Source organism: Crocuta crocuta, unplaced genomic scaffold, assembly GCF_008692635.1.
Source record: "Crocuta crocuta isolate KB4526 unplaced genomic scaffold, BGI_CrCroc_1.0 scaffold124, whole genome shotgun sequence".
Lineage (NCBI taxonomy): Eukaryota > Metazoa > Chordata > Mammalia > Carnivora > Hyaenidae > Crocuta > Crocuta crocuta.
The window spans coordinates 6,071,286-6,081,749 of NW_027551573.1; the positions used below are offsets into that span (position 1 = coordinate 6,071,286).

Genomic DNA, 10,464 nt, shown 5'->3' on the forward strand with positions numbered 1-10,464 from the left:
ATCCGTGGCATCACTTCTTGTTGGAAAAACTTATAGGAAGTATAAAAAGTATAATTAAATGAAGTGTTTAGAAATATGTTTGCTAATTGAGGAGAGGAAAATGGTAGCCCACTGCCGCTCTGTCTGGCATTTCTTTGAATGCTTCCACCACCCTATCCTTCCGGTCTCAGCTATGAAGAGATTGGACTCAAAATTTTAACATGACTAAGTTCAAAGGATGGAGCAGGAGCAAAGATGGATGACTTCTGACTCTCCAAATCTCCCTGCCCCGGGGTCAACCTGCTAATACTGACTCTGACACTGAACAGATCCCCAGGCAAAGGGAGTTTCTGAAGCACATCCTTAGTTCAATTACAGCCCTGGCCAGTGGGTGGGCAAAATGCCTCCGTGCCCAACAATCCTGGCCCAACTCCAGGCCGTTAACACCTAGGGAAAGTGAACTCATTCACACTGAAGGGATATGAGCTAGTATGGCCAACACCCATTCCATCATCGTCATCTCCTTCTCAAGCATAGAGATATATTAACACTTCCATCCCATTACTGAGCTCTCCCTTGGGGAATCCACAGCCGCAACAACAGCAAAAAGAAAAACATCGATAGTCAAGGAGCATTACTCCAAAATGAAGGAAGAGTGAGACCAAATAAATGCTTTTTAGAACGTACAGAAAAACAAAGCACTAACTGGTCGGGAGAGGAACAGATTTTTCTTTTCTACAACATTCCAAGCTCTTGCTCATGCCCCTGACTTTTGCTCCACTTTCCTGATGAGGGGGAAAGTCTGTTCATCCTTCAGTCTGAAAGAAAACCTTGAGACTGGAAGTCTCCATAAAGGCAGAGCTCCTGGTGCCGGTAAAAGAACAATGTCATGTATTGTGAACATGAGAATTGATGAGGTCAGAACCACCCCAGGGACATGAAAATATATATTTATGTAAGAGGCAGTAAAATTTGTCTGCAATTAAGTTTTACCAAAACCCTCAAATCTGTTGTTTGGTTTTAAGCAGATGTTGAAAAGGTTTATCCTGGATTCTGTCTTTATTGATAGGATGTCTTTTGATCTGCAGCCAAATAAGAAATCTGGATGTTATTTTGGATTTGGAAATTTCCTTTAAATAAACATATTAGTTAAGTATGTAAATCTGCTTATCATCACTTCGGGCATATTGCCAGAGTGGGAAACATCTGGGGCCTGGTGTCAGCCGACTTATTAATTCACACTTAGAGTATGTTTCACCCACGTTATTGCTGAATAATGTTATCTTGATTGCCTAAGTCAGCTGCGTCTTGACAACAGTTCGTTGCAAGTTGGAGGTTTAAATTTTGACTCATGAGAAATCCACCAGGCAAGGCCTGTCTGGGCCCAGCGATTTGGGCTTCCAGCCCCCTTCAGGATTGATTTCGGAAATTAATTGTTAACATTTTGGATTATGAATGGTGGAGAACTGTGTTATTTATCTGAACTGGCCAGCATGTAATTCTGGGAAGGGATTATATGACCTCCTCCTGATAAGCACTGAAGTGGGGTCATTAATACAACTTTCTGCCGTAAAGCTCTTGCCACTTCATGGAAGTGCCTTTCCCTCCAGTTAAAGCGATACTCCGTCGACTTCAGCCTTTAAGTCTAGAGTGAATCATTTTGTCTGGTGGGCTGGTGGATGATGAACGGCTGCAGCCCAGCATTCTCACTAATACAGGTAACAGAGCGTATAAATCCAGAGAGTGCTGGGATCCTCACACGCTTCCAGGCCAGGAAATGAGCACCAGGGAATGGATGTGTTTGGAGAGCTCCCTAATAAATGATGACTTTGTGCTCAGCAGAGAAAATGGTTCTAGTCATTGGTTGATGGAACAGCTGGAATTCATGTTCCAAGGTCCAGGAGAAGTGAATTATGGGGAAGAGGAATTTCAGAGAAGCTGTGATTATTTGTGCCTTCTGGTTGGTCCTTCCAAACCATCGGCAAGACTTCCTTGGTGTATTAGCTAGGGCAGGTAGTACTAGCTACTGTAACAAAGAGCCCTTCAAATTCAACAAGAAAAATAAAAAGCTTATGGGAGGCAGCAAAAGCAATAGTAAGAGGGATGTTTATTGCAATCAATGCTTACATTAAAAAAGAAGAGGGGCACCCGGGTGGCTCAGTTGGTTGAGTATCGAACTCCTGATTTTGGCACAGGTCATGATCCCAGGGTTGTGGGATTGAGCCCCGTGTCGGGCATGGAGCTTCCTTAAGATTTTCTCTCTCCCTCTGCTCCTCTCCACGTGCTCTCTCTCTCTAAAAATTAAAAAAAATCTTAAAAAAGAAGAAAGTTATTGAATAAAAACCTAACTTGACAGCTCAAGAGCTAGAAAAAGAAGAGTGAACTAAGCCCCAAATTAGCAGAAGGAAGGAAGATGATTTTAGCTACTGTGAAGTACAATGAAGGGGAACATTCTAGAGTAGTGAGGTAGGAAGTGATGGGCAGGGGCAGGCCTATATTGGGTGAGGCGACCAAGGATGACCTCACAGAGGAGCTGCTGTTTGAACTGAGACTTCACAGATGGGGAGGAGCCTGCCATGACAGGAAAAAAAAAAAAAAAGCAAATGGCGAGAGCCAGAGGCAGGAACAAGCCTGACATGGTGGAGGAAATTAAAGAATGCCTGTGCAGCTAGGAATAAGGGGGAGCCCTTCTAGGGAAGAAGTTGAAGGGACAGGGGGTGTCAGTCACACAGGGTCATAAGATCATGTTATGGAGTTTGCATTTTATAATACAAGAAAGGGGGCGAGTGACAGGAAATAAATTGAAGCTCTACAGTACTTCGTACCCCCTTATCACCCGAGTTTTCGTTACTGCCTCCTTTGCTCTGTCACTTTCATGTCCAGTAGCTTCAAGCGACTATTCTCCCTCATACACAGATTTCTGTTTCTTCAGAAGGTACCTGCCCCACCCCCTTCTACCCAGTTCATTTATTTACCTTGTGAATGTCTTCTCTTTGGCATCCAATTTCCCAATATGGTGTTTTCTCTCCTCTGCAGACTTGCAATCTAATGAGGAAGGAAGGTTTGAATGGTCCGGGACTCATTCTGACAATTGGCAATTGTCAAACACCACACGAGTTGTCTAGTTGGAGGAGATCGACCAATTGAGCCCATGTCTTTCTTTTCTCATGAATGGCATTCAGTACCTTGGACTTTCCCTCTAGCCTTTCAGGGGAAGAGATGAGCCTATGAGTGAGGAGGAGTGAGAAGGAAGAAAGGAAAGATTAGATGCTGGTGAGGCCTGGGAGAGTTTAGAGAGAAGAGAAAATGTCAGCCAGATATGCCCTCGCCTGACCTCTGGGCTGAGAGAAGTTATCTCTGGCCACTGAGTATATTTCTCTTTTCCATCCTCAACAGGATCTTCCTTCTGACCTTTGTCCATGGATTATAGGGGAAAAAAACCAACAACAACCATTTAGGAACTTAAAATGTAAACTCACTTAGGGTAGAGAAAGTCTGGTTATCCTCTGATTAAAGAATAAAAATAATGGTGTCCTTTCTCTCTGTACACACACACACACACATACACACACACACACACACACAATTTGTCAATGGCTGGTAAGAATTGGTTGCTGGATTCCACTCTGCTATAGGTCAGGTACATTCTATCCTTTTACTGGAGTGGAATGTAACATCTCTGGGGTTTTCACTTTAGTCTTTCCCTTTCTTTCTTTCTTTCTTTCTTTCTTTCTTTCTTTCTTTCTTTCTTTCTTTCTTTCTTTCTCAAAGAAAATAAATTATAGGAATAATGCAGCAAGTCATAGCAAGGAACGGATGGAGTCCTAGAGGACAGGAAGGGTAGGTGGATCTGGGCTTCTTGCCTAGAAAAAGTACATGCCTTTTATCTTAGAAAGAAAGAGTTGACACTTAATTTCAGGTTTCTATAGCAAGGAGGATAGAATCAGCCCCAGATTTTTCCAGATTCCCTTGAGGAAGATGGCTCAGTGTGGTTTCTTACATGCTGAGGATACCTTAGATACTCAAGCTTACTTGTTTTCACCTATTGCGATGGTCAGAGGTGCCTCTTACAAAGTCCTGCTGAGGAGTTAGGCCAAGTTAAGCAAAATCCTCATACAGATGACTTCGGGGACTCAAGAACAAATATAGCCTTTGCTCTTCAAAACGTGATTTGAGAAGCAGCCAAATATTATGCAATCATTAAGGATTTATTGATCACCCACTCACCATTGGATCCATATCAGACAGATGGGATCCCTAACAATGGTGTATCTAGCTGAGGAATGGAGGCACAACTTTGTTGTGTTAGGATTCCTTTCATCTCAAATGATGGGAAACCCAATCCTAACTGACTAAAACAAATAACAATAATAAATAATAATAATAATAATAAATTACTGATATGCATAAGTGAAAGACTCAGGGTTAGGGTTGTGTGTTATTAGTTAGTTGTTGATGAATGATAGCTCCCCTCAACACATAGTAGCTTAGCACAACTACTTATTTAGCTCAAAATCTGTGGGTCAGCAATCAAAGCCAGGCTCAGTTGGATGGCTCTTCCAGTCTCCACTGGGCTCCCTCATTCATTTCAGTCTCCACTGGGCTGGTAGTTGTGGATGGGCTTCTGACGGCTGGCTGGGATGCTGGGCTGTCTGCCCCAACATCCCTTGCCTTCTAACTGGCTCTCCCAGGTCTGGCTGCATGGCTGCTGGATTCTGAGATGGAGGGGTAGCACACACCCTCACTTACGCTGCATTGCATTGGCCGAAGCAAGTCACGAGACCAGCTGGATTCAAGGGGGTGGGAAAAACATCTCCATTCCTCGATGCTCTCAGTGAGAGAATGCACAAAACCACAAGAGGTTTGGAGGCAAAGTGTAGAAACTTGATTATATTTTCCTCCAATCTATCTCATTAAGGTTGGCTTTAGGTAAGGTGGTCCTGGGGGCTTGAGCAATGTCATCGTTCTACGCTGTTGACTTCAGCCCCAGGCTCCACCATACCTGTAGCAGTTCTCCGCTCCCACATTCAACTCTAGGGGAGAAGGACAGCCCATCCGATCCTTTACCCAATCTCAGTCTTATCAGTTAACTGTGCACGTAACTAAACGAATCTGGGTGGCCGATGCATTGCACTGCATTGATTGGCTTGGGCCTGGTCACGTGTTCCATCCTTGCACTGGGGATGGAGCCCTATGGAGCATGTAAAGTCTTCAAAACTGGTGGCTCTTGCCCAAGGAATAAAGGGTGCTGTGGGTGATAGTGATAAGGGTGTAATGAGAACAGACATCCATAGCCTGCCCATCACCGAACACGATACATTTGCTGGAGCTCCATTTGCTGTTCTGTAGGATAATGCAGAAGGTTAGAAGTTCAACACATCCACATCTGAATCCAGATCTTCAGATACCAAACCCTACATTTTGGCCTGAATTATTTTTCTCCTCAACACAGGGCATAATTCTACCTGATGATGGTCCTGCCTGGAGGGGCTTTTACTTTGTAATAGAAACATCACCCTGATGGCAGCTTTGGCTTTTCTGCGATCATCTTCTACATGTCGTCGGATCAATACACTTTCAAACACTTGCCCATTCACCAAGGCATTATCTCCCCAAACTTCTTTGTCCCTGCTTATATTTGTCAACTTTACAATCCTTTTATTACCAGCAAAAGCTTTGGGAAGCAACAAATAAAAGCAGGGATTATAAAAGAATTCTTATTAAAGCATGCTTTCTTTGAGGCATAGAGTACAATGGCCTCCGTTCTCCCCTTGTGAAAAGATGTGTTTTCTTGTTTAATTAGAACAGACCTCCATTCCATTAGAAGAGGACAAGTAGGGCAGCAGCATTGAGACTCAGGCCCCAATAAAAAAAAAAAAAAAAAAAAAAAAAGGTTTATTTATTTCAGCTCCAGCTCCAGCCAACTTTAAAAGCGTATTGTAACTTGGTGAAATATTCCATCATATTTGGGATGAATGAATACATGTAAAGCACCACATCCCTGCCACCTAATAATCGGTCATAGTCCCCCCTTTCTGTTGTTGGTTTTGTTGTTGTTGTTTTTCCTTTGCAATTAGAGCTTGTGTTGGAGAAATGCAAAGCCAAGTGCATCAATTAGGGCCCTAGCTGGAAACAGATGGCACACTCAATTTGGATAATTCGAAAGGAGCTTAGTAAAGGAATTATTTGCAAAGATGTGAGCAGGGTTAAAGGAAACCACAAGGGACAGTGCTGTACCCCAGAGTTAGCAGCGTGGGGAACTGTCACACTTAGGGCAGGGGTTGGCAAACTACAGCCCGTGGACCAAATCGGGCCCACGACCTGTTTATGAGAATAAAGCTTTATTGGAACACGCCTATTGTCTGCAACTGCTTTCGCAGTTCAAACGCGGGGTTGAATAGTTGCATCAGAGACTGTTGGGCCTGCAGCACCTGAAATATTTACTCTGGCCTCTTACAGAAAAATGTTACATCAGGATTGGACAATGCATGGACCCAAGAGTCACAGCTTCCTTAACTTTGGCAACTAGCCACCTAACTTGGCTTAGTCTGAGCCTGATTTGCTGATCTTGGGTGCAGAGAGTAGTTATACAGAGAGGGCCGCTTGGCGAGAGCTGCGACTTTCTAGAGAGAGACGCAACCAGTACAAGGCAATGGTGCAGATGAGGAAATGGTGTAACAAACCGTACAGTCTGCCTCCAAACCCTCAAATGGCCTCATTCGCTTGGAAGGAGCAGGGCCTGGAAGCCGATTGATGGGGTCCATAAAGATCTGCTTCCTGGGGAACAGGGTAGGTTGAAGAAGGGTGCAGAGCATCATCTGGGGCAAATCTGAGGACAGGAAAGAAGAGAGGCGAGTGGGAGAACTTGTTCCAAATCCTAAGGGGCCCCAATAATCATTCTGCCCAAAGAAACTGCACTAGCAACACATCTATACAACCGTTTTGAAATACACAATCTACACAATTTTGATTTGTAAATTGCACCTCAATAAAGCAAGAAGCAAAAAAAAGACTGCATTAAAAACTGGAAGGGAAGCTGCTGGCTCATTTATTCAAAGACTTATTTTACCCTTCCAAAATAGGAAACCCATCCCAGTGCTGAGTTATATGAAGACAAGGTGAACCCTTTCCTCTCCAGCCACGCATCATATGTATCATGAAGTGACAATTCTGTGATTGTGTATTTAAAGTCTGTTTTCCCCACTGTGGGCTCTACCATTCACCGATCTATCCCCACACCGGGTCCGGGGCTTACCATACGGCAGTAGTTCAATAAACGTGTGTTGAATCAGTTCACTGAAGACAGAATATGTCAAATACTTTGCACCTCAAAAGGATAGGATGTTTACGGGATGGAGGGTATATGGGCAAACGGCAGACATGAAAAGTAGTAATGTGAAGATCCTCTTATCAGAAGCAATTGGGACAAACAGGTAAAGTTGAAATTTGGAATGATTAAAAAATACATTCTTTAAATATTTAACATTCTCTCTCTCTCTCTCTCTTTTTTTTTTTTTTTGCTTTTTTTCGAGCCCTGTGTCAGGCTCCACGCGTAGAGTGCCAAGCCTGCTTAGGATTCTCTCTCTCTCCCTCTCTCTCTCTCTCTCTCTCTGCTTCTTCCCACTCACACACTCTCTCTCAAACTAAATAAATAAATTTTTTTTAAAAAAGAAATGATACGTGGAGAGTCTTTAGGAACAAAGAAAATTGACAAATGTCTATTTCCTGCCTCAGTTCCTCAGTTTCTCCTTTTTCTTCCCTCTCCACGTTTCTAAACTTTCCCTGAAAGAAGGGTTGAGAGTTTCAGGGTCAAGTGTGGGGCTAAAGAGAGAAACTGTTTCTGCCTGTCCTACATCCCCTACTCCCAGCCATATCGGGTGATATGCCGGTGGGAGCCAGAGTGAACCCTGATCACTCAAGGTCACCTCAAGGTTACCTCAAGGCCATCTCAAGTAGTTGCTATGAGAACTCCAGAAAAGCATCCCCCTGGGGGACTTGTCTAAGTCTCTGCAGGAAAGGCAGTGTGATATCCAGCCGTGCCAATTCTTCTCGAACTTCAACCTGCATCTGAATCACCAAGGGATCTTTGTAAAATGCAGATTCTGATTCTTTAGTTCTAAAGGGGGGTCCAAGATTCCATACCTCAAGTGATCACAAAACTGCCTCTCTTTGGACCTTACTTTGGGTACTGAGATTCCAGGGGGCGAGGACATGAGGATATTGGGGCCGTGGACGTAAGTGACAATCCTGGATCTACTACCGGGGGACTTTCAAAGCTTGGGCAGAATGCTCATCGATTCAAAAACTCCATTTCCTCATCGATCGAAGCGGCAGCAATAATCATACCAGCCCCCGCGATGCTGTCACAAGACTTAAATGAGATCATACACGCGAAAAACTTTGTTAACCAGAAAGCACTGCGAAGTATAAGCTGTTCGTAGCTCTTCCGACTGAAGACACCAGGCTCTGTCTCTCTTTCCAACAGAAGAGAAGCATTAAATCTAGACCACATACACGTATGTGTGGGCAGGGAGCTTGATGGGAGGGTTGGGGGTGTCCCCAGAGCTAGAGAAAGTTGGTGTAAACGGTCGGTGTGAAGGCATCTTAACCAAATAGAACTTGTTAAACCAGGCCACAAAGCAGTGAGACCCTACTTCTTCTTACGGGATGCGGTGATAAAGAAATTACATAGTTATTTGAGAGGAACATAAATAAAGATTAATAGGTTAATGAGTTATTTTCCTTTCATTACTACACTATTGTACTTTATTATAATTGCTTTGCACTCATTTAATTAAATTTGAACTGGGGCCAACACAAGATAATTTGTTTTCCCTGCACTGAACAATGAGTATGCAGATTGGATGTACTGAAGCAGTAATCAGCCCTCTGTTTGCAACACTTTCCTACTCTGAGTAGACATTATAATTGATAATTTGATTGTTGCAGCACTCTGTGCAATATATTTTAAAGCAACATTAACATAATGGAAATTATGTTGTGAGCTTAATCTCAGTTTTTCACTGAGCGGCTATCTGGCTCCTCGTATAAACCAGTGAGGGTCTGACAGCAGCAGATCTAAGTCTGTCTCTGTCTCTGTCTCTCTCTTTTTCTCTCTTCCTGCCTCTCTCCCTCCTTTCTTTCTCCTTTCCATTCCCTTCCTTCCTGCTCCTTCCTCCCTCCTTTCCATCCTTCTCATTCCCATACTTCTTCCATTTCCCCTTCCCTTCCTTTCTATTCCTTTCTTCCCTCCTCCCATAACCACATCCACCTCCTTCACTTTCTTGGTTCTCTAGATCTGCCGAAGAAGGTCGAAGGATGACATGGGGGGTGCTGAAGGCTGAATTTCCCCAGCCGCATTTCCTAATTTTGACGCTTGCACACGTCTGGGACATTCAGGAAAAGCACACAAGGGCCTTTCCCAGAAACAACCAAATGAGAAAGTATTCAAGGTGGTCAGCGTGACAGCCAGCCTTAGACTCTGTGCTGTTGATGCACGTAATGGACCGTTCACAAGGTGGCCGTGCGCTCTTTGAGGGCATTGCAGCAAGTTTGGGCAGATCTGGGGGAAGAGCCACTGACATTCCTAATATCTATTCTTCCCTCGGAGCTGCAAACACTTTCTTCAAAAGATGCAGCATTTCCTCTTACAAATACATTCTGGGAACTCATTCTCTCCGGCCCAAGGGCTTCCTGTCCCACAATGGAAACTAGGTGTGACATTCTGTTTAATAATCCCAGGCCAGATAGCTTGAGCACAGGTGGGGAAGCCCTGTGTCCAGGTGACTTCTGTTGAATTTTCATGCCTCTGTAAATGTTTGTTTCTGTGTTTGTTCTGGGATGAAAAACACCTGCAAGTGGTTGGAAATGACCGCGATGGCTTTGGAAGAGCCTCAGGAGGGGAATCTGAGTGCTCTTTGTCCTCCTCCAAACTGTCCGGGGCCCTGATTTTGTTACAAAAACCAAATCTCTTCGAAGGCAAGCCTGCTTTTTAATCTCCTCGCTCTTTCTAGGGCCCCTGCACCCACACTCTGGTCTTCTTTTATATTTTGAAACTCCCGGTCAGTGTGGAGGCAAAATGCCATACCCGAGAGCGTGTTCCTTTGGTGTGGGCACCTTTGTGGAGAAGGCAGACATATCTCTGTAATGCATTCGCCATCTCCAGTGAACGCTGAGTGTCAGCACGGACTCTGAGTGTCCTGTGAGGGTTCCCCCTTCTCTTTCTGTGTTTTTATTTTGCACAAAAACTTGCACTATTCACATACCAACTACCCAGTTCAGAAGGAGCACTCCTAAATTCTATATTCCACTCACTGACTCCTGATGTGGTCTGGGAGGGCATCTTATACATAGTCTCTCATTTGCGTGAGATGGACTTCTCTTGGCTGGGTTTACTGTTCTAATTATTACTATCGGGTTTTTTAATGTTTTTTTTTTTTTTTACAGAAAAGGGGGCCAAAAGACTGATGTTTTTACATTTCACCC

The 10,464-nt window shown here is 43.9% G+C and overlaps 1 long non-coding RNA gene across 2 annotated transcripts in view; it reads right to left on the bottom strand.

Moving 5' to 3' along the window:
* Positions 1–2,069: 2,069 nt before the first annotated feature.
* The window catches only part of LOC144221008 (uncharacterized), an 11,761-nt gene continuing 3,366 nt past the window's right edge, over positions 2,070–10,464 (bottom strand). For both annotated transcript variants that reach the window (XR_013331922.1, XR_013331921.1), the window contains 3 exons: positions 6,663–6,808; positions 2,955–3,204; positions 2,070–2,273 (listed from right to left, as the gene is read on the bottom strand). This is a non-coding gene — a long non-coding RNA (uncharacterized LOC144221008). The remainder of the gene's footprint in view (positions 2,274–2,954; positions 3,205–6,662; positions 6,809–10,464) is intronic.